The 22,093-nt window shown below is 45.0% G+C and overlaps 1 protein-coding gene across 1 annotated transcript in view; it reads right to left on the bottom strand.

The window, feature by feature from the left end:
- Positions 1–21,013, bottom strand: part of LOC119453673 (probable G-protein coupled receptor Mth-like 11) — a 45,610-nt gene extending 24,597 nt beyond the window's left edge. The window contains 1 exon segment of the mRNA XM_037715721.2: positions 20,687–21,013. The gene's annotated coding sequence lies outside the window, so the exon portion shown is untranslated.
- Between the last annotated feature and the right edge of the window lie 1,080 nt (positions 21,014–22,093).

Raw genomic sequence — 22,093 nt, 5'->3', positions numbered from 1 at the left:
CGATGGGAGTGAAATGCAAGAACGCCCGTGTACCGTTCAATGGGTGCACGTTAAAGAACCACAGGTGGTCAAAATTAATCCGGAGTCTCTCACTACAGCGTACCTCATAATCAAATTGTAGTTTTGGGTCGTAAAACCACAGAATTTATTTTTTTTTCACAAGATTGCGTCATGTTAATTTTTCACTACCGTTTCGGCAGCTGTGAATTCAAACAGAGGTGCAGTAGCCTTTTCGTGTATGTCTAGTAGAGGGGCGCTCGGGTGCTTTCTTCTAGCTAAGGGTTTCGCGTTTTACCCGAGCTTGCTACATCTACGGGATATATACGGGGTGCTACCAAAAGTTCCGGGAATTTGAAAAGCACGGGCAAATTGGGTGTAGTACAAATTTCCGCCGCTAAATATAGCTAGCAGTATGCCTTGCGGATCAGTGTGCTGAACGACGTTGCATCTAAGAAGCAGTGTTGTTTTGCGAAGTGTTGTTTTGCAGCGCAATGTTTCACTGATTTGGTGCATTTCTTAGCAACCAATATGGCAGACTTCAAAGAGCAAAGAATCTGCATCAAGTTTTGTTTTAAACTTGGCAAAACTGCGTCAGAAACTCATCGTATGCAAGAGGACGCTTTTAAAGTGGATGCCATGAGCCAAAGTAGGACTGTTTTATGGCATAAACGCTTCAAAGAGGGTCCAATGTGTCTTGACGACGATGAACGGTTCTGGACGCCCGCCAACGAGTACAGCCCCGGAAACGGTAGCGGAAGTTCGTAAAGCTACCCTTGGAAATCGCAGGCTAACTATAAAGGATGTCTGCGACATTGTAGAAAAATCTTACGGCACAGTTCAGCGAATTTTGTCGGATGTTTTGAACATGAGGCGCATTTCTTCAAAATTCGTGCCAAGACTGCTCAATGACGAACAGAAGCTGCACCGTGTCTCTGTTCGTACGGAACTGAAGCAACAAGTCAGAGACAATCCCACATTCTTCTTGACTGTAATAACAGGGGATAAGACGTGGATTTATAGCTACGATCATGAAACCAAGCAGCAGTCGTCGCAATGGAAGTCGCCAAATTCCCCGCAGCCGAAACAGGCACGTCAAGTTCATGCCAATGTGAAGTCCATGGTCATTGTTTGTTTTTTTTCTTTTTACCTACATGGGTCCACAAGGAATTCGTACCTCCTAGGACAAACCGTGAATAGCGAGCTTTACTGTGACGTTTTGAGGCGCTTAAGAGAGAGCATTTGTCGTAAACGTCCGGAGAAGTAGAAGTACAACAACTGGCTTCTTCATCCCGACAACGCGCGCTCACACCATCACTCGTTGTTGGTCAGTTCCTGACTTCCAAACAAACCACGGTACTTCCGCACACACCCTATTTTCACCTGACCTCGCCCCTCGTGACTTTTTCTTGTTCCCAAAGTTGAAGTTGAGGCAGAAAGAACGTCGGTTTCACACTGTTGAAGAGATCCAGTAGGAATCGCAGGCGGTCCTCAACACACTGTCGCCTGGAGAGTTCCACGAATGCATGGAATCGTGGCAGAAACGCTGGGATCGGTGTATACATGCTCAATGGATCTATTTTGAAGGGGACTGTGCTGATTACGCGTTATGGTGAACACATGTTTTTTAACGACTGGATTCCTGGAACTTTTGGGTAGCACCTCGTACATATAATTGTGGAACTACGTCAGTGAAAAAAAGAAACCAGTCTCGCAGATTTCTGCTACAGGCGTTATTATTAATGAAAATTAAAACATCGCTGAACAGTTTAATATACGGGGCGATCATTTTTAATCTTTCCGGTTTTTTTTAAAAACCGTATGTCGCAGACAACATGCGATTTTTAATCACATGCTAGTCTTTGAGTTTGGATTGTTCATAGAGGTGCACATTACTTGCAGGAGAAATCGAAACACATATTCTACTAATTTAAAGATTCACCAATTAACTTGTTAATTATTTATTACTTTATGGCACATATTGCAATTTACGAATTGTAGGCGGTGAGCTTGCAAGGCCTATACAATTTGAATGAATTTCCGGAATGACACCACTTTGGAGGTATTCGCCATCAAGTCGCCGTAAAAATCCGCTGTTCGAGTTACTTTTTCAACAAAACATTTTTTTTTGCATTGAAGAACAAAATTAACTTTAACGCCTATTTATTTCTTCCCACACTATGAGAAATAATATCTCTAAATTGGTGTCACCCTGGAAATTAAATTCAAGTGGATCGTCGTGCAAAATAACTGGCTGGAATTCGTAAATTTCAATATCTGCTGCAAAGTATTTCATTAAGAAGTTAATTAGTAAATGTTTCTTATTTGTTGAATTTTTTTTCGATTTCTCGTGCTAGGAATGCCCGCATCTTCGAATAATCCAGCTCAAGGATAAGAATTATGCTCTCTGCCACAGGCGATTTTTAGAAATTCCGGAAAACTTACAAACGATCACCCAGTATACTTTAACGTCTTTTCTTCCGCCACTGCTAACATACCGACTGCCTCAGCTGGGAGTGCTTCATATGTGAATTTGATTAGCTACCCTGGAGTGGTATTTGGTATGGTAGTTAATCTGAAAACTAAAACTTCTTCTGGAACCAATAATATAGCGAATGTTTTCCTTTGACGATATGGCGATTCTCTTGCAAAATACCTGGTTATCATATGCCGTGCTTCGCTTTCGTGTTCAAAATTACGGAGTGGCTGGAGGACAGCCCATGTGGTGCCGATCTTTAAGAAGGGCGACCGTCTGCTTTTAGAATATTACTGTTCAATCTCACTAACATCAACTTGCTGTAAGCTAATTGAGCACCTTATTGGAAAAAGCATCAATGAGTTTATTCAACAGACCCAAATTCTAACGAACTCTCAGCACGGTTTTAGAAAAGGATACTCCACAGTTACGCACCTAGTCACGATAATTCACTATTTTGCATATTCCGTTGATAATACCAAATAAATTAAGTTTTTCTAGATTATAGTAAAGCTTTTCATAATATACCTCACGATAAACTAATCCATAAGCTCAGAAGCTGTGGCATTCCAGAATTGATTGTTTCTTGGATTGCAGAATACTTAACTGATCGCGAACATTTTGTAGATGTGAGCAGGCAGCACTCGGCCTGCCTTCCAGTCTCATCTGGGGTACCGCAACGCATTGTATTGGGCCCTTTATTGCTCGTGTTGCATGTCAATGACACTGTTCGTGTTGTCAAGCCAAAGTGTTCAAATACGACTATTTGCGGATGACTGCATCTTGTTTAATGATATTACCTGTACTTGCGACAAAAGTGACCTCAATGACAGCCTGACAACATTTGGCTTTGCTGTAAACAATGAGGGATGACCCTGAATGTATAAAAAAGTGTTTTTCCTCTCACATCCCGTATTAAAAGATCACTATGTTATGCTTACATGTTTGGCTCTTCCCCTCCCAAAGAAGTAGCGAAGTGCAAATATTTACGTGTCACCGTATCTAGCAACCTATCCTGGAACCTTGATGTTAACGGTATAGGTGTATCCGCGTTTCGTGAAACTGCGTTGTAAAAAAAAAAAAAAAAACTTAAAGAAGCTCAACCATCTGCCAAGCTGCCAGCTTATTATTGCTTAAATGGGCCGAAGCTCAAGTGCGCCTGTATTATCTTGAGCGCCCACATTCAGTGCGAAATAAACAGCCTTCAACGAATACAAAGGCAGACTTCGACCCTCCTTCTGAAGCAATGACATCTAATGACACTGCGTTACTTGAATTGCGTATGGTGATTTCATAGCTGGCATTTATTCCCAACTTCTCAATAACAAACTGGCACTCGGACCGTCAAAAAATATAAGTCCACTAATGACGAGACTAACTCGCCAAAGTCATCAAAATGTTTTAAGAATAAATAACCCTATTCAAGCAGTAGCATATTTAAATACTCGTTTCCTCCGTGCATAATTGATGAGCAGAATCGCTTGGCAGTAGTGAAAGTTCGCTCTTTTGTACTTTTGGGTTCACGTGTTTTGTTAATTGTTTTCGTTTGTGGCTATTTTTACCCTTTTCCATGAACCTCGTGTCCGAAGTCCGCAGTATATATATATATATATATATATATATATATATATATATATATATATATATATATATATATATATGGTGTTTTAATTTATCGGTAACCACAATTTAAAAAAAAATCACCGCCAGTGACATGTAGCAAATTTCCACTTCTTGGGCCAGATTACTCTTAGAGGAGGACATTATTTTTACCAGAAACTAAAGTGAATATTTGACTAATTAACTGCGTTTTGATAATTACCTTCCAAACTAATTAAATTGCGCCGCATATTGTTGTTTGCGCATTGTAGTCGGTGACTTTTTAAAGCCCTGTCCACTTGGAACGAATACTGCAGAGGGCACAAATTTCGAAATCATCATCATCATCAGCCTATATTTCGAGATATGCGTTCCCAAAGTGGGAAGAAATGCATTGGTGTTCCAGTAAATTTTGAGGTTCAATGCATAAAAATACGTATTTAAAGAAAAGTTAGTGGAAAAGCAGTACACTATTACGGCAAGTTCAACTGCGCATATGCTCAATTTGTGTATTGCAATATATCGGTTAAAGTGATTTGTTGAAAAGTTAAGTAGTTAAATTTTAATAACTAGCATAGTACTAGTATCGCTTTCTAGTGTACGTAATATATACCTATTCGAGTATTCCAGCTCAATAAGTAGATTTCTTCTAAAGCCACAGCGGATTGTTAAAAATTATGTGAGCTCTAAGAGAGTGAGAGAGACGGTGAGGAAGGCAGGGAGGTTAATCAGATGTTAAAATCCGGTTTGATACCCTGCACTGGGGTAGGGAAATGGGGGTTATAAAACGGACAGAGAGAGAGTGAGAAAGAAAAGAAAACACACACATAAAAATAAAACGCACACGCCGGAAGAGCGTTCTGATCACAGTCGTTCAGATAGGCCGTTGGCTCGCAAGAAGCGCAGAAGCGCCTGCACGGCCTTCTACCGTTAAGTCCAGTCTGTGGTGGAGAATTCTTTGGTCCGACAGAGGCCGGTCGTCCAATTAGCTGAACGCGTCGTTGAGAGATTGTCTCTGCTCACTGTAATGCAGGCAGTCGTGCAACATATGTTCAATCGATTCTTCATTGCCGCAGTGGTCACACAGGCTGCGCTGTCGGCCATTCCTATGCGGAACGCATGGGCGTTGGTAAACGCAACGCCCTACCATAATCGGCACAATATGGTTGCGTCCCCTCGGCGAAGCCTTGATGGTACTCGAAGGCTTAGCGTTGGGTCCAGAGAGTATAAGCGAGCATGTCTGAAGTGCGACTCATTCCACTGTGACCTTGTGCGTTGGCGAGCAAGCACGCGGAGCTTCCGTGCAGCGTCAGTCCTAGGAAGTGGTATGGGTCGTTTGTGATCTTGTTTATGAGCTGTGCGCGCAGCTTCATCGGCCCGTTCATTGCCCATAATTCTGCAGGGACTTGGAAGCCACTGAAAAGTCATTCCATGCCCTATCTCAGTTAAATTGTGTATTGCCTCGGCAATCTCAAAGACCAGCTGCTCGCGCGGTCCGCGGCGTAAAGGTGATAGTAGAGACTGCAGAGCCGCATTTGAGTCGCAGAAAATAAAAGTAAAGCACCAGACATGTATGTATAGAAATGTTCAGTATAACGCTAAAGGCGACCATGTTACCGTATCGTACCTATAAGTCGCCGCTTTACTGCCCTAATGACAAACGTATTATATAATTATAGGCCGCGTGAACGTTAGTACCGCAGTTTCGCCTTTAGTTCTGTCTATAAAAGGGCAATTTTAAGCTCATTTCACACTTCACCGCGTATCCTTCTATTCTGAAGGAAAGTATACGGACCAGTGATTCCGTGATAGAGACGACTTTCTTCCCCGTCTATCAGTGTAACTCGAAATTGAGGACTGCAGCAGTTCAAACTTGGCAGTGGGGACCTTCCAGCGCACTCATCTATTTGAGTTTGTGGGTGTTAATTACGAATAAAATTGGTTTTCCTAGGCGAGCCTGTGGCCCCTCTACATTTGCTCATGGATCTATATAACCATTTTTTATTAGCACGTAAATTTAACTACACATGACTATTTGCTTCGCGCTCTTTGCGCATACAGCCGCATGCCTCTAGAAGGAACGGCTCTACAACGAAATGGCCTGTATGGGTAAGGAATAATTACGTACCGGTTCTATTGCGAGCCTCGCGGTGCGCGACCTTTATTTACAACGAAGCGGCCTGTATAACGAATTATTTCGGAGGCCCCATGCGCTTCGTTATAGATGCTTCCGACCGTATCTGGCCCTTGCGCCTTTATCAACACACACCATCATTACATACCTTTTAGGCATCTGTACAGTGATAAAAATGTTGGCCTGTTTCCAGCCATTCCACATATAACATCGAAAGCCATTCCAATCGACAACTCTTAGTAATTTTCATGACGCTCTTTGGCTAGACTGAATTCACAAAGCGTAAGACCACTTCGTAAATGCCGTCACGAGCCCTTGCACCACGAAAGACCACATATCGTTATATAGCAGCGCGCCTTCATCCAAGCTTGTTGTAAATCGAAAAAAAGACAAAAAAAAAAAAACTGATGGCCGGGCGACGCCATGTGGTAAGTAATATGTAAATACATCGGTTTCCGTGTTGCGACTTAATTGCTTCATCTAAGCACCGGATACCAACCTTCCAATGGGAGACGTTTACATCGCAGAGTTTTAGTATGAATTTTGTTTTTCTTCGTCGTAGCAGGATAATCTAGGTTATAACTTGTTTTGGCGCACTTACGCTCTATGCGCGGGAAGTTATCGAGCGGTGTTATTAAAGGAAGAAACGGGCACGCGTTACACCCGCTGACCTTGGAGATTGTCAAAGCCGGGCTTTCTCACGGACAGCCGCATTGCCGAGACGGGACGGCACGTTCTCGAGACGCTGTGTACCCATCCGGAAAGCGCCGCGGTCGCGCTCGCGAATTATCACCGCTATCACTCGGCCCAGCGATGCAGGCGAGCAACCGAGACGACTCGGGGAAAGTCACACGCACCGGACGCAGACGCTCAGTAGAGCGACACCATAGCCACTGCACTGCTACGGTTCTTTGCAATATTGTTAAAAAGAAACCCGAAGGTAGAAGGCTGGAGGTAATCGGTTAGAGCAGGGTCATTCTACGCCAAGTCAAGCAGCGTTTTTGCGACCATCACTGATATAGCTGAAAAAAATTTCCACAGGTCTGTTGAAGTTCAAAACTTTGTCTTCCCGTTTATTTTCGCTACCAAAACAGTTGCCGCATTTTGGTCAGAATTTATTTTTCTTGCCGGATGCGCTAGAGACTACCAATGAATATCTTTTCTAAAATGTATGTTTTGCGATCCAGTCCTTCAGATTGTGTTTATGGCAAGTTAAAGATGCGATGTGGCTGCCAAAATTGCCACTTTTATAAATATTTGAATACATCGATTGGTTCTTCCACAAGCTAAAGCGAGTAAAATCGCAAATCTTTCAATTGTTTTCTCGGAACGTAGAAAAACAAAAGTCACAAATAAAGTATATCATGGTAGCCCAGTCATGGGCTACCACGGTAATGTAGTAATGGTAACGGTACAACTGTGTTGACTGGGCTACCGGTACAGTGTCGAAGTTTTAACAGATCGCATGGGAAATAATTATAAAATTCAATTTTTCGCAAGAAGCTCCATATTCAAGTAAAAAAAAAGGTGCATTGGTGGTCGGCCTAAAATATACCCGTCGCATCATTAGGTACTTATCTCTTTGTACTTTACCCTTTGTACGTGAGAAGTTACAAAAAGGTATTATTTTCTAAACGCGAAAAATTATTTTTTGAATTTTCTGTACATGAATCACTTTCTAGCATACATACATACAAGCATACATACATGAAGCATTGTCGTCCTGCAAAAACATTGATAACAAAGTAGGCCCCAGAAGGTATTCAGTAAGGAGTTTCTGGCTTTTTTATTGTAAGAAAACCAAGACAAGAGACTTGCAGCGCCGCATTCATAATTTTTTTTTTATTTCCATGGCTACGAAAAGCGGATGCCATCCTCGTTTCAACACATCAGCCTGAACGTATCAATTTTATAGCCAAACATGTGCAGGCTGTCGAGCAGCGGTAACACTTGACCTCGAGGAAGACGTGAATGTAACTTTTAGTTAAAAAAGTGACGTCGGCTGATAATAATGCAATAAGCTGGTTCCATTATTGCGCACACCGTTCGCAAACTTGGACGACAGCACTTTCTCGTGCTTCAATGTTGCACTCTCCGGCACCCAAATTGGTTTTATATGTGAAAGGCTTTCACGGTGTCCAATCGTACAGCTCAAACGGCGTTGTCAAAATCTGCCTTGAGAAAGGCCTTGGTAAGCTTGCCTTGGCAGCCAACCGTTTCAGCGTGCCACCCACCCCATCGCAGGCACCTTTTCCGTGTGATGTGGCTAAAAAAATGCCATGTAGAATCTAAAAATCTTCCTTGTGGTAGCATAGGTTTGCATTTTTTTTTCTGTTCTTATACTGGGAAGCAGCGCCGTCTGAGAAGTAGTGTATATGTTCTACCTGCGGCACATCTACTTTAAGTTGATACACCAGCACCTGCTGAAACGTCGAAACCGCGACAGTCGTGTGGTCGAGGCAGTCGGATATCACTATGTACGATTGCGCATGTGATTCATCAGAAGTGTCCTCGTGCAAGAGTAGATTCCAGTCGGGTGTACTGAGAGTCATCCCAGTATATTGACTGTGGCGCGCTCTGGATGAGAAAGCTGTAGTTTTCGGAGAAATACATTATAACTATGGCTACTGCAGGTGTGAGAGCGGTGTTCAAATTGCGTAGGCTTGGACCTTGCTGAGAAAGTAATGCAATTTTAGGTCGTTTATCATCTTAAGGTGACGGTCCCCGTAGTCATTAGTGGTGGACAGGATTGTTTCCAATCAGCACTACACTCCACTAGTCCACTGACGGACAGAAATACTTGCTGCCAAATCCGGTTTCACTGTAGGAGAGCTCAATATCAGCGATTTGAGCGACACATCTCCCGGGCAATTGTTGCATACACCGGTCATTCAGCTCTCATTCGTTATCTCACACACAGTCACCTTGAGGAGGGAATCAATTGTTTGTAAATGCCCAAGGACTGTAGCATCAATTTAAAATTTTGGCGGTAAGTGGCAACGCAAACGGAGTGCCTTCCCGAAGCGCCCGCAAGTAAATAGTGGCGTCACCTCAGAAAAGCGAACTTCGAAAAGCCGCTCTGCAGCTCTGTGTTAGGTTTCTTCCATTCCCTGTGCGCCTCCTTGACATGAGCAGCAATCTTTTGCTGGCATCAGACGACATCGTTCTTGCTTCGAAGACATAGCTGGGTAAATCATCCTCATATGATTTTATTATGCTTCTTATTATTGTCTCATCTAGCGGTCTACTTAAGTATGTTGCCGGAGAGCCCAAAATTTTTCCCTGTTGCGTAATTTTCATAGCAATGCGAACTTGACTTTTCGATGCACCAAGTACTCGGCAACTTTTTTTCTGGACCATGAAGGAGGCGCCAATGTTCTCTCTCTCGTACTAATCGATCTCCCACATCTTCACGAAGCTTTTCATAGTCTAATTTTTATAGACTTATGTTTCTTGCACGGGATTAACGTCGGTGCCTTGGTTCTATGTCCATGCTCTCTGTTGTTATGCTTCGATCTGCTTATGAAGCACAGAGCATTCTTACTATTTGAAAGACGAAATCTGTCTTAGCGCTTTACTATCACTGTCCGCTATCGGGTATGTTTCTAAACTCTTTCGTGGGCCGATCCCGGATGTAGTGCAGCCTAAAAAATTTCCCGCGTATCTGCGTGCTTCGCTGCAAATGTCGTCGAAAGACGATAGTCTTCTGCCGGCCGTACTACATGAGTGCTGGTCTGATCCGCGGCCACCCGTGATGCTGTTCTCGTACCATTTCCGTCCTGGCATGAAGGTTTGTTTGAACAGATTTCATTTTACCGCATTATTTCATCAAGCGGCCATTTATGTTTTGCCCTGCCTCAGACAGCGCTTTATGTTGAATCGGCCGCATCTGGCTGGCATTGATAAAATTGAGGAGGCGCTGCGTGAGACATGGATGCCATCTGGCAATACATAGAGAAACATTAGCTTGTGCAGAGGGTTTCCTTCCTCCATGGCAGAGGGCGCTAGTCGGCGCGCAGTCGGGGAACGTCGTTCGTCAGCGCGCATAGCATGGCATTTTCAGCGCAGCTTAAGAAACTAGGGTCTTTAGAGTTACGTATCTATGTATTTTCTATTAAAGGAACACACGTCCTAATACTTACCTAGTGATGTTGCGCCTCAGATATGCGTAATATTTACTTTGTGATCGATAACGTTCACAAGTATGAACAGCCGTACCAGTTTAAGTAGTGTGGGCGGTAAGCAAGTGGTCCAACTTTGGCCGGGTGGCTGAATCGGGTGACAGACAGACAAACAGACAGACAGACCAAATTTTCAGCGTTTAAGTTCCCCAAGAAAGGCTATCGTCTTTAAAATGTGGGCCGATATGTTCTACTTAGTTGTTCCCCTGGGACCACTGGTCGCCAAGATGTTCCAGATTACATAGGAGGGTCGCGGTGACGAGGTACCCCGGGACACGCAGTTGGTGCGGGATAAGGCGTTTGCTCGGAAGTGTGTTGGGGCATGGTAGATGGTAGGGTACGGGATCGGAGTTCCAGGATGATTGTCTGAGGTTACCGAGCACAATCCACCAATTCTAAAGGTGTTTATTCGGCAGAGCTTGGAGCAGCGCAACGTCAACGGTCAGCGCAGTAACAGCTTTCAAGCACGAGAGCCGTTGCCGATCAAGAGCGCTCGACCCTCTAGCGTCTCTCTTCTTCGCTACAATATATATATACATATATATATATATATATATATATATATATATATATATATATATATATATATATATGGTAGATGGTAGGGTGCGGTACCATATATGTATATATTGTTACGCGAAGTACGAGTCAGTAAGACGCGCAACTATTTACAGGTTGTATTGCAGCGCTGACCAGTTAGATTCACAGCGCGAGCCCAGCGCGTTCTTCCTCTTCTCGAGTGATGGCGCCCGCGCGCCTCGTTCAAACAATTAAATACCACACGCATGTAGCATAATCCCCCGGCGGCAGAAGCGACGTGCCGGAGCGTCTAAGTGTCATCACTGGGAGGGTGATGCTGCTTCAGTCGTGTAACGTGCACGATATCGCTGGACTGGGAAGCAGATGGGGCGTCAGGGGCGATCTCGTAGGTGACGGGAGTCACGGCACGAAGCACTCGGTAGGGGCCTGTGTAACGAGACAGCAGTTTTTCTGACAGGCCAACCTGACGCGACGGAGACCATAGAAGCACCAAAGAACCAGGCGGGAAGTGCACGTCTCGGTGTCGCCGGTCGTACAAGCGCCTTTGATTCTCTAGGGAGTTCAGAAGGCGGTCACGGGCAATTCCCTTGCGTGGGCAGCGCGGGCGACGGCATCAAGTGCATATTCACTGGTGGGTGCCGCGTGAACAGGGAGAGTTGTGTCGAGGGGCATATATATATATATATATATATATATATATATATATATATATATATATTGACACGCTTACTTGTTTATCTTTTTTTTGGGTGAGCACGTTTCATCACCTAACAAATAATACGTGTTATCGCTCGGCGCAAGACCTGCTTGCGATGTATTCGAACATTCTCTCGATTGATGTAGCCCATTCTCTATGTTGTCATAGAGCTCGAACCTTGATTAATGAGATTGTGTGCGGGACGCGAAGAGAGTTGCACTTTCTGCAAGGTACGCGAGCACCAGCGCTTACGCTGGAACTTTCGACGAATCGTGTATAAACAGCCAACGCGCCTGACCCGTAGATCAAATTTCGACGACCTACCAGTGCGCTCAACGCTATCATTGAGTGCGCTCAACGCTATCATTAGTGTTTTGCTGAGCACAGGTTCGCCCAATAGACAGTTTCTTGACTTGCGTTGTGTCACTGTGGCTGTTCAGCGTCACTAAAGCATGATAATATTGTCGCGATGCAGAAGAACAGGACAAGCAGATATATACATTCACACAAATGAATTAACACAATGGCCCGACAGCTGGATTCGCGCAGAGTACATCTAGCACAGAAGGCCAACACTGTAACCATTAGGACATGGAGCGCTTTTCCCCCAACGATGGTGTGCCTCATAATCGGATCGTAGTTTTGGCATGTAAAACTCAGGATACTACTTAACATAATTAACGCGTCATTGTATGTCATCGAAATGTTGGCCGATCCCGAGAATAGTGCGGTCTGAAAAATGCAAGCTGGCCGCGAAGATAGCGTGATCTAAAAAATGTGTGCCGATCTCGCTGTTTGATCGACTTCGACTGGAGGTTCGATCGCCTTCCAACTTCTATTGTGTAGTACATATGAAAACTATCAAATAGAATAGAAAGAAGGAGAAGCAACTGGCAATTCCCACCAGTAGGGGCACGACAACTATGGGGGTCTAGAATGGGAAAGGGTACAAGGGAGCGGCGTTTCCCCAAGTGCGTTTCTACATACAATACACAAATCGGCGCCGCATTCATCCTATGGAGACGATTGGTGACGTTTTAATGTGATGAGCAATCCTTCTTATGACGGATGTGTAATTTGTGATGATGAGTTTTATTTTATGATATGACTACAGTGAAGAGCGGCACATACTCAATGACACAAAGCTAGTAACCCAAGTTGGCGTCAAAGAGGTTCATTGAAGAGCAGCAGATGCCCCAGTGTGACACGGTCAGTGCGCCCAAGTTGGTCCTACAGTTGCTTTTGAACTCTGTTCATAAGCACAGCATGCTGACTGATGCCCTCCCCTGTAGAGCGTGTACTACCCAGTGAGCCAAGTTTGCGCAAAGGAGGTTAGCCGATAACGTACAGACAGTATGAGGCCGCAATCTGGGTGAAGTTCCCCCCAAAATGCTAATAGCATTTAAAAGGGTCAGCGTTGTAGTAAAATGGCTTGCTTGTAAAGCTCGCCTCACGACAGACGTCGAGGGCAAAGGGTTAGGGCGATCGGAATCGGAGCACGATGGCAGGAGGAGGAGCCCCGTGCCAAGAATACATCCTGCCTGCTCAGACTCACCTCGGATCAAGGCCGCTTTTTGCGTTTTGACGTCGCAGAGTCCAAACATCCGTCGTGTTTACGTTTCGACGGGCTTGCAGCCGCGGCAAGGCACGAGCGCTTCCTATATACGCGCAGGCAGTGGATACAGTTTGTACATCGTAGTATGACGCGCTTCCTAAGCCAGACCAGTCGAGTTGTCATATATCAGCAAAGTGGCGTGAGTCCTGGGGGTTGCTACTTATAGGAGTTCCCATAAATCTGCTGCAAAGGAGAGCTTTAAATCTTGGCAGTTACGAAATGCGCAGGCTGCTTGATGCAGTAATTTTTCTTCCACCTTGGGTAAGGGCAACGAGAAGGTCTACTTGGTTCGGGTTTGGAAGGTGCATTGTTCCAGCGGACACACACATAGACAGGATTAGGTAGGACAGAACAATCGCTGTCGGTTGTTCTATTCATTTTGTCCATACTTGTACACGATGCTTCCTTGAAGGGTTTTCTTGCTTGGTGGCATGGTGGGCGCTGATTTTCTCGAAGCGATATGTCCGACCGGGGCTCCCGAACTTCAAGAACTCGTGTCATTGTGACAACTAAACCACTACGTCGAACATTCTGTCTACCTTGCCTTGTACTCGGCACCGCTATCTCCGTTTAATACGGTGTGTATTCCTCGGTACAATTGAGTATTGCATGGCATTCCACCTGATACCGCGCAAATGAATAGCCCGTATTGCGGGATATGTTTGTATTCCCAGGTAAATTTATTAACGGTTAAGTAGTTCCACCCAAGTGCCAAAATCTGCCGCAGAATACGTGGCCGAGTGGTAGATATAAACATTTCTCAAAATCTCGCTGCGTGAGTGAAGGACTAGTGCGCAGAAGCTTCCTTAGAGGTGACAGCAACCACCGCATCCCGTGGAAGCATAAACTACCGTCAAGGCCAGGCTTCTCAAATCACTAGAAGCCGACCATCCCGGAGAGCCCACTAATTGCGGCAAAGAGCCAATGTCGACGACTTTCGTGGGAACAGCGTGGACTCCTGTTTCCCGATTCCTTCGTCATTGCAGCGTAGGCGGGTTCGAAAGTTGGACATCAGAGGCGGAGTCCAGCAAAGTGGTGCGACCATGGGCTGATGCCGTGAACAATGCGACCCCTCTGATTGGCCGGAGCTAAGTCACCCAATTCCCTTGTATAAGGAACCAGGGGAAATTAACTGCTTTAGAGGGATCTCTCGAATGTGTCTGAGAGAGCCCTGACTATAACCTCACTGTTTGCTTCAATATGTTAAAAAACCTCCTATTTTGCTCCTACTCCGTTACGCATGTGCCTAGCCTGAGCGTTAACCCGAGTCAAAATGCATTCTAAGGATGGCACGGGTTTCGATAAGCACCATGAAATTTGCTGTATTAATGCACTATTGTTCTACTTTTATACCAAACCGCCATTTTATGCCTTGAAGCACAAAAGTAACCGGAACGCACATGTATTCCGTGGTACACTCTCGGAATCAATAAATCGAAACTGGTCTCATCCTGACAATTCGTTGCAAGTTGATATGCCTTGCCAACTCACTGGCTACAATTCGAAAATTGCAATGCGTGCCGTAAAGTAAATAATAATAAAGTTAACCACTGATTTTTGGTAATTAGTCGATTGTAGAATTCGATTTCTCTCACAAGTGATGTCCGCCTTTCAGTAATGAAGCTGAATGGCTAGAAGTAGCTATCCTGCCTGAGGCGATAAAAAAATACTCTATGGAAAATCAGTTCTGCAGAATCCCGCAAGGTGGAAGAAGTCTCATGAATGGGAAAAATTGCCATCCGCCTTCGACCTCACCCCGAGAGCTCTCAATCGGATAGATTCAAACTTCTCGCAATCGTGCTCCAAATGTGGGCACGAGTTCTTTCGACCATATGCTCTGGCTGTGCCCGTTCAACGCGGGCTCTGATCTTAACAAGTCCAAGTGGGACGCCCTACTGCAAAGCGCGGACTTCACGCATCAACGACAGGCCGTCCAGAGAGCCCTCGACGTCGCCGAGAGCCACCAGCTCCCGGTTCCGTCATGGGCGGAGCCACCAACTTGATTGGGGTGCCTTCGGCTCCCCCAATCTTTTTCCTCAGGACCTTTCTATAAAGTTCTTGTCAGCTGTCAACAACCCGAATGTAGCATGAAGCACCAAAGGAAGCCCATACGTGTTTCTCAGAAAAGAACGCTTCCCAGTTGACGAAAAATTCGTCCCTGACCAGGACCATCCAACACCCGAGCGCGGAGCGGTGGTAGTCGCTGTTAGCCAGCGAGGCCTTGGACGATCAGCTTAGCCTGATTGACAGGGTACGCAGGGCGGCGACGGCGAGCGGAGGCCTGGACTGAGGGCCCCCCCACCGCGAGACCAAGAGCCTTCGATCTTCGAAGACTCACCGGGAATCTTACCATCGCTCAATAAAAGTTTCCATCCATTCATCCCGGACCAGGACGAAATTTTCCTCACCTGGGACAAATATTCTAAACCTATACAAAAATACGCTATTTTCCTAAAAAATTTAAAAAATACACCAGGTGTCACCCTTATTTGGCAAGTTAACTATGTACACCCGGCAACAAAATAAGGCGGGGCATGAAATCTGTGAAAAAGCTAAATATATCCGCAGCCTCACAATGTAGCCTGGTATTTGCATTTCGGGCTTCGACTAGAATATGCTAACAATATTGTCGTATACAGTTTTACTTGCTACTGCTACAGGCTACGAAGATATTCAGCTTTTTCTCAGACTTCATGTCCCGGCTTATTTTGTCGCCGGGTGTACGTAGTTTAAAGAAAAATTATATAGGTTGATTTCCGATATTGTTTCACATCTCTTATACGCCTCTGATTTAAAGCTTCAGCTCCAGCCAGTCTATAAAGGATCTCTGTAAAAAGAGCTCCATGGTACGAAAACGGGCGCACTTATCACGATTCTCACCACACGATCCGGGCAAGTCGTGTCTTGCCAGGTCTCGTAAAGATATCGCCGTGTGTTGATGTCAAGCGCACGCATGAAGGTGCGCAGGTAGAGAGGGGTGTTTGCCTGACAGCGTTGACGAATGAGTCACGCTTCTGGTCCTCGGCAACTCTGTTATTCTGCCATATTTCACAGCCTTCCATATTTCGGTAACGTTTCAGGGCTGATTCGAGTATGTTTCTGTGATGACCGTCCGTAGCGATAGTGTGAAATTTTTGTTTTATCCAAAGCGCAATGGAGGGACGTGACACATGCTCACTTGCATACTTTTCCTAGCTGAGGTAACCCTTAAATGCCGGCCGTTATGATATAGAACAGACAGTGTGAGCGAAGGTTTGCGCTAAGTTAGAAAAATAAAACGGGAATTCGAGAAAGGCGTATTTTTTAGGCACGCTTGTTATTCGTGCCGGAAGTTAGCTAATAAATGTTTCCATAATGTTCAGGAACTTCTTGCCTTTAGAAACATTTCCAGTGCTTTTCCTTATGAAAAAGCTTTACTTAGGGTGTAAAGCTTTGTTAATGTTAATAATTTATATTAATATAGGGGAGCGGAGAAATCATTTTCTCGGCAACTACTGCGCCGAATTTTGTGTATTATCTTACATTTAAAAGAAAACGTTACAACATATTTGACTGCAAGAAAGTGGGTTTTTATTTGCACCGTAGATAATGTTATAAAAATTGTTGAGAGTTGTAAGCTGCATAGTTTCGCTTTTAGAACATTTAACTCTCACTCAGCAATGCAAAAAGATATCAGAGTTCTGTAAAGTGCCCTTAATAGTAAATCTGAAGCGGACACAATTGATAACATGTACACTCTTATCAAGTATACGACTAATTTGTGAGTGGAACTTTTCCAATACCCTTGTAAGTATTGTAACAAATTTAGATACGCTGTAAATTCATATATCCAATTTGTCCGCTTCAGATGCTCTAACGGATGCAGTTTACATAACCGCGATACAGTCCAACCCGGATATAGTTAACCCACATATAACGAATTACTGTGTATATCGAAGAGCTGTAATGTCCCCTTGAAAATCCCTTGCAAATGTATAGGGCTGGTGCACGCGTATGTAGAGCCCCCGTTTAGCAGCGCATTCGATATATAGAACGCGGCGCCACGCCGAAGGCCTCAATGTGCACTTCATTGTGCAGAGAATGTGCAGCCTGTTGAGCCGTGTGGGGGTGGCGCGTGCAGTCAGGGAACCCCATCGCGCTGCTGGGCTAGTCCGCGTGATACCTCGAACGTCAACGTTCCTTCTTTCCGATTTTTGTTGCGTCATCTTGTGGGCTATGTGCCTATTCGTGAGTTCGTGGCCGCGGCAAGTGTAAAGAAAATAATCAACTTGAACTTTGCAACGAAGTTGAAGGTGGTCCAGCAATTTTTTTGCAGGTAAATAAAGTGTGATTGCTTTTTTTCCCCCGAGTTGGGTGAAGCAACTTAGCGGCCCTCGGACGCGCCAATCGGTAAGCCGCCGTTTGCCTCAGCGCCAATTATTTTATATATCGAATTACCTCTATATCTAACTTTTTTTGTGATTCCCTTCAGATTCGATATATCCGCGTTCGACTGTATATCTTTTTTGGACAGAGTTACGGATTTTCAGTAACCTTTCTAAAATATTGTTATCCTTATATCAAAATTCTCCTTGCTACAGTGACTTGAATTTAACTTGCACTCTCAAATGCAACACATTTAAGTCAAATCGATTCAGCGGTTGTCTCACAAAAGCAATTAATGCTGCGTTTTACATGTGTTTCAATAAGAAAATTAGAGCTTGTCCCGAGCTAAAGCTTCCTCTTACGTCGACAGTGTAGTAGAGATGTTTAAACGAAGTGCAATATCAAATTTGTCGGGTCCGTGTGGTTAAAAAAAAGCTTTGTTTTAATTAATTGATACCTGCATGTAATGGCGTTCGCAACGGGACGTCCGGTAAACTGAGGAACTTGCAAATTACAACGGAACAGCACCTGAAAGCAAGTAAGTAAAATGTGTTGATTGCTACGCAACCACACGTTGTTTAACAGGATGCAAATATGGTTAGACTGGAAGCCAACTCGCAAATAGGGCCGCTAAGATGTAGGATTTCTTGGTCAGTTACTGGATAATATCTAGCGGAGGTTATCCGCCCTATTTCGCTCAGGAACATGTACACCTGCACAAGAACCAAGGCTCTCCTGCGACAGAATGATCCGGAACAGTGCTCACTTGCATCTCGTTCTCTCCCTCTGCAATCCAATAAATGTTGTCATTCCTTATATTCGAAGAGAATGTTCAACGATTTCAAATAATTACTTATCGAATACGAATCGAATAGCAAAGACTATTACATTCGTGGTTGAAATTTCGAATAGTTGCGCAACCCTACATCCGTACATCATAGTCGACACCAGTAAAGCGAACCGTACGATAGGTTTTTTCATAATTTCTTGGCGGCCGATGGGCATATCTAAGAAAAGCTTATTTTTTGTTATTGTTGCCGTTGCGAGAGTGTAGCGGCATAGTGAAGCAAATATCAGTATGTTTTTGATGCAATTACCGAACACGCAAAAACATACAATGGTGTTCTTTGCAGGGGGCGCTAAAAGTATGAGAGCGGCGGCAACATTAGAACAACTTACCTGATACCGAAATGCTTTCTACGTGATTCGAAAATTGGAAGTATATGATGTGAAGCAATCAGGGGGGGGGGGGGGTAATATGGAGAGTGGGTAAAAAATTGAAAAACTAGAACCTGAGGATCACCGTCACAAACTTGCATGTGAAAAATGATCCTCTTGTGCTTTCGGCATGTAAAATACAGGAACTATGTTGGTATGAAGGAATGTCACGTTCACTTTAAGACGAAATGTGGGTCGAAGATAGAAAATGCGGTATATAAATGAGGAAAGGCCAGTTGTGAAGAAAGAATAGTGACGGTCATGGCGGAGTAAACTTTCCTTCAAAAGCGATGCCCATTTACAATTTTGGATGAAATACATTGGCCTTCTATGTATTGACACAATATTGAATGTTGCTTTTTCCGGTGGCTTGTTTTTTTAACGCATAACAAATGTTAAAAAAAAATCGCTCGTGCAAAGACGCGTCTTCATGTATCGGAACTATCTCTAATGTCGCTCATTCTATAGCAAAATAATTTTGTATATAATGAAGTCGTAGGGTGCACGACGGAATAGTGTACATTCTGGAACGTGCGCGAACGCGTTCTGGAATGTAGAGTCGTGTTCAATGTGAGCTGCAACAAGCTACCTGAATCAGGCCCAGAAGTTCACGGCGGCGCCGACATACGAGAAATTGTAGACCTTTGTACTGTTCGCAATAACACTGTTTATTAAACCCATTTTTCTTCTGTCGAAGTAGCCGTATTCCTGGAGCCCCTTCGACCATGGGCACAGTGTTGCAGGTTGTATCTTGAACGTAAGTGTACGATGGGTCATGTATGAATAACCGACACATTTGAACTGCGGATCAGATTTCGATGGTCGTGCTCGCAACTATTGTCTTCCGAATGTTATTTGTTTTTTTCTGCATCCCGACATGGCCAAATGAGAGAAAGGTCGTGCCTGTAGCTGTGTCTTATCTTATTCTTCACCGGTCACGACAACCTGACAACATCCCCCCAAAAAAGATCATGTCGCGGTGTGCAGCACTTCTTAAGCCAAGTACTGTTGAGACATTTTGGGGGATCAAAAAGGGGCTACGGTGTGAGTACTTTCATTTTGGCTACAGCTGCGTTACTGGAATGGCTGAGTATGAAATGATGTCGTTTTTATATTTCGGCGAGCACTGTATTCGCAAGCAATTGTCCTGAGCCCGTCAGAGAATATGGCTCGTCGCATGAAAATCCGGAAAAGCGTAATGGCTTTTCCAAAGCTGGAAAGCTATATGTAAAAGGTCACACCAGTTCTTCAATGTTCATTTTCCATCACTCTATGTATTTCGATAAACAATAACATCACTACGTCTCATAATTTTATATTTCTTACGCTCCCGTGGAGCCGCATTACCGGTGGAAACCCGTACTGCTGTTTCTCAAAGCATTCAATCACACCTACACTGCAATCGCGTGCAGTACAAGTCCACACCTCCTTCAGTGCTGCCTTATACCCCAATGAGACATTTTGTTAGTTCAGCGTTGGAACAGCAATAATTAATTTCCAGCCTTGAAGAGAGACGGTGTGCTTCCTTTTAGGTTGGATCACCCTGTACACCGACGTACGACACGTTTGGCATGGTGGCGCTGCCTCGGCAAGATACGGTTACACGTAGGCGGCTTCCTGTAAGCACTACCAGAGTCTCAGAGTCGACAAGGCAGCAGACCACGGAGCCCGGATCCGAAACGCGGCGCATCGGTCCCGACGGCGCGGGAAGCGACGGGTTGCTCGAATGCACCGTGACGTCTTCGTTGACACAGACTCCCTTTTGCAGTCACCGCGTCCGTTACACCTCTTTGTTCTACATTCGCTGCGCGCACTTCTGAATGGCATTGTTGCGGCTTACAACAAACACGCAGCCGTGACTCACCTTTCAACTCCCGTTCGCTACGGTGTCGTCCGTCTTGTTGGCGTTGCCGGCACGGCGAGGTTGTTGCACAAGATACCCGCGGGACCAATTGTCGTGACGTGCTGCTTATCTCCACACCGCGTGGGAGAAGGAGAAGTGAGAGAAAAGAAGCAGCTGCCGAATTGTGTCGTAGTAATCGCGAACGTGCCTCCTAAGCTCCGCTTCGCGATAACCTACGAGTCACACTTGCCGGGTGAGCAACGCGTACGCGTGCTCTCAGTGCCAGGCGTGATATACTGCCTGCATATCACGCTCTCCAGGACTCCGCGTTCACTTTGTCCTCCTCCATCCTTCCTCGCCCGATATCTTTTCCCTTTGCCTTTTCTTGTTCTTTCTTTCTGGCGTCGCCTACTCAGACTATCGCCTTCTCCTCGGCTCTCTTATCACTCGCTAGCTCGCACGCCAGAAAGAAACCGTTGCGAAACCACCGGCGCTTATTCCGCAGCCGGCGAGCCAGCCGCGTTCGCTCGAGGAGCCGCGTCACCCCCTGGTGGAGGATAGCAGAACCTTCGGGAGTTTTCTGTCATCCACCACCGGATGAACGGTTACCGGCGCCGCTGTCGGTGCCTTATCGGTCGAGAAAAAGCAAAGAGAGGATGACGTCACTCATCCGCGTGAGGTTTAGCGTAAGCAAGCAAGAACAGACGCTGTGTGTCGAGGGTGTGGTCTGCTGGCGTGTTGACATGAGAGACGTGGGCGTTCTGCCGGGGTTTCTGGGCTTCGGCTTTCTGCGCGCGCCACAATGAAGTCATCTCGCGGAGGAAGCGGAAGGCGGCGACGGAAACAATGCAGCCGCCCAACTGGCGGAAGGCGTCATAACCCCTTCGTGCTTGGCCAGTAGTTTGTATAGCTAAAAAGAAATCCTCGTAGAAAGCGTAAGCAACTATTATGCCATGGACTAAGTGGGGGGTTCAATTTAGCCTTGAGCCGTGTACTTTCGTACTGACATGATCGACCGGAGCAGTCGAGCTGCTAGGACGTGAATACACATCATGCCAGTTGCCGCCCCTATGGTCCCCACCTACCCCACCTCTAGAAGACTGTAGGGTCACTAACTTTATTTGCTTCGGCTGATGAATTGGGCGTCTGTTTTTCTTTTTATTATTATTGCGTTGACTGGGGAATTATTCCGCCAACAATTTAGTTGCACTTCGATATCAGAAAAGTTCATCATCTGCGTTCAAATAATCGCATCCGATAACAAATGGTCTCTATAGGAAACAAGATGCGAGTTGCGGATTGTTTGCTAGAAACAAAGTAGCGGCAATTGATGACCGTCGCCGGAATTCAGATAAAGCATATGCTTGGGCATGTTGGTAATCCATAGTAACAATTTTTTGTTGTGCACAAAGAAGAGCACATAGGACT

This window comes from Dermacentor silvarum, chromosome 5 (genome assembly GCF_013339745.2).
Source record: "Dermacentor silvarum isolate Dsil-2018 chromosome 5, BIME_Dsil_1.4, whole genome shotgun sequence".
In the NCBI taxonomy this organism is placed as follows: Eukaryota; Metazoa; Arthropoda; class Arachnida; order Ixodida; family Ixodidae; genus Dermacentor; species Dermacentor silvarum.
The sequence above is the reverse complement of the archived record's forward strand: the minus strand, read 5'-3'. Positions and strand labels throughout refer to the sequence as shown.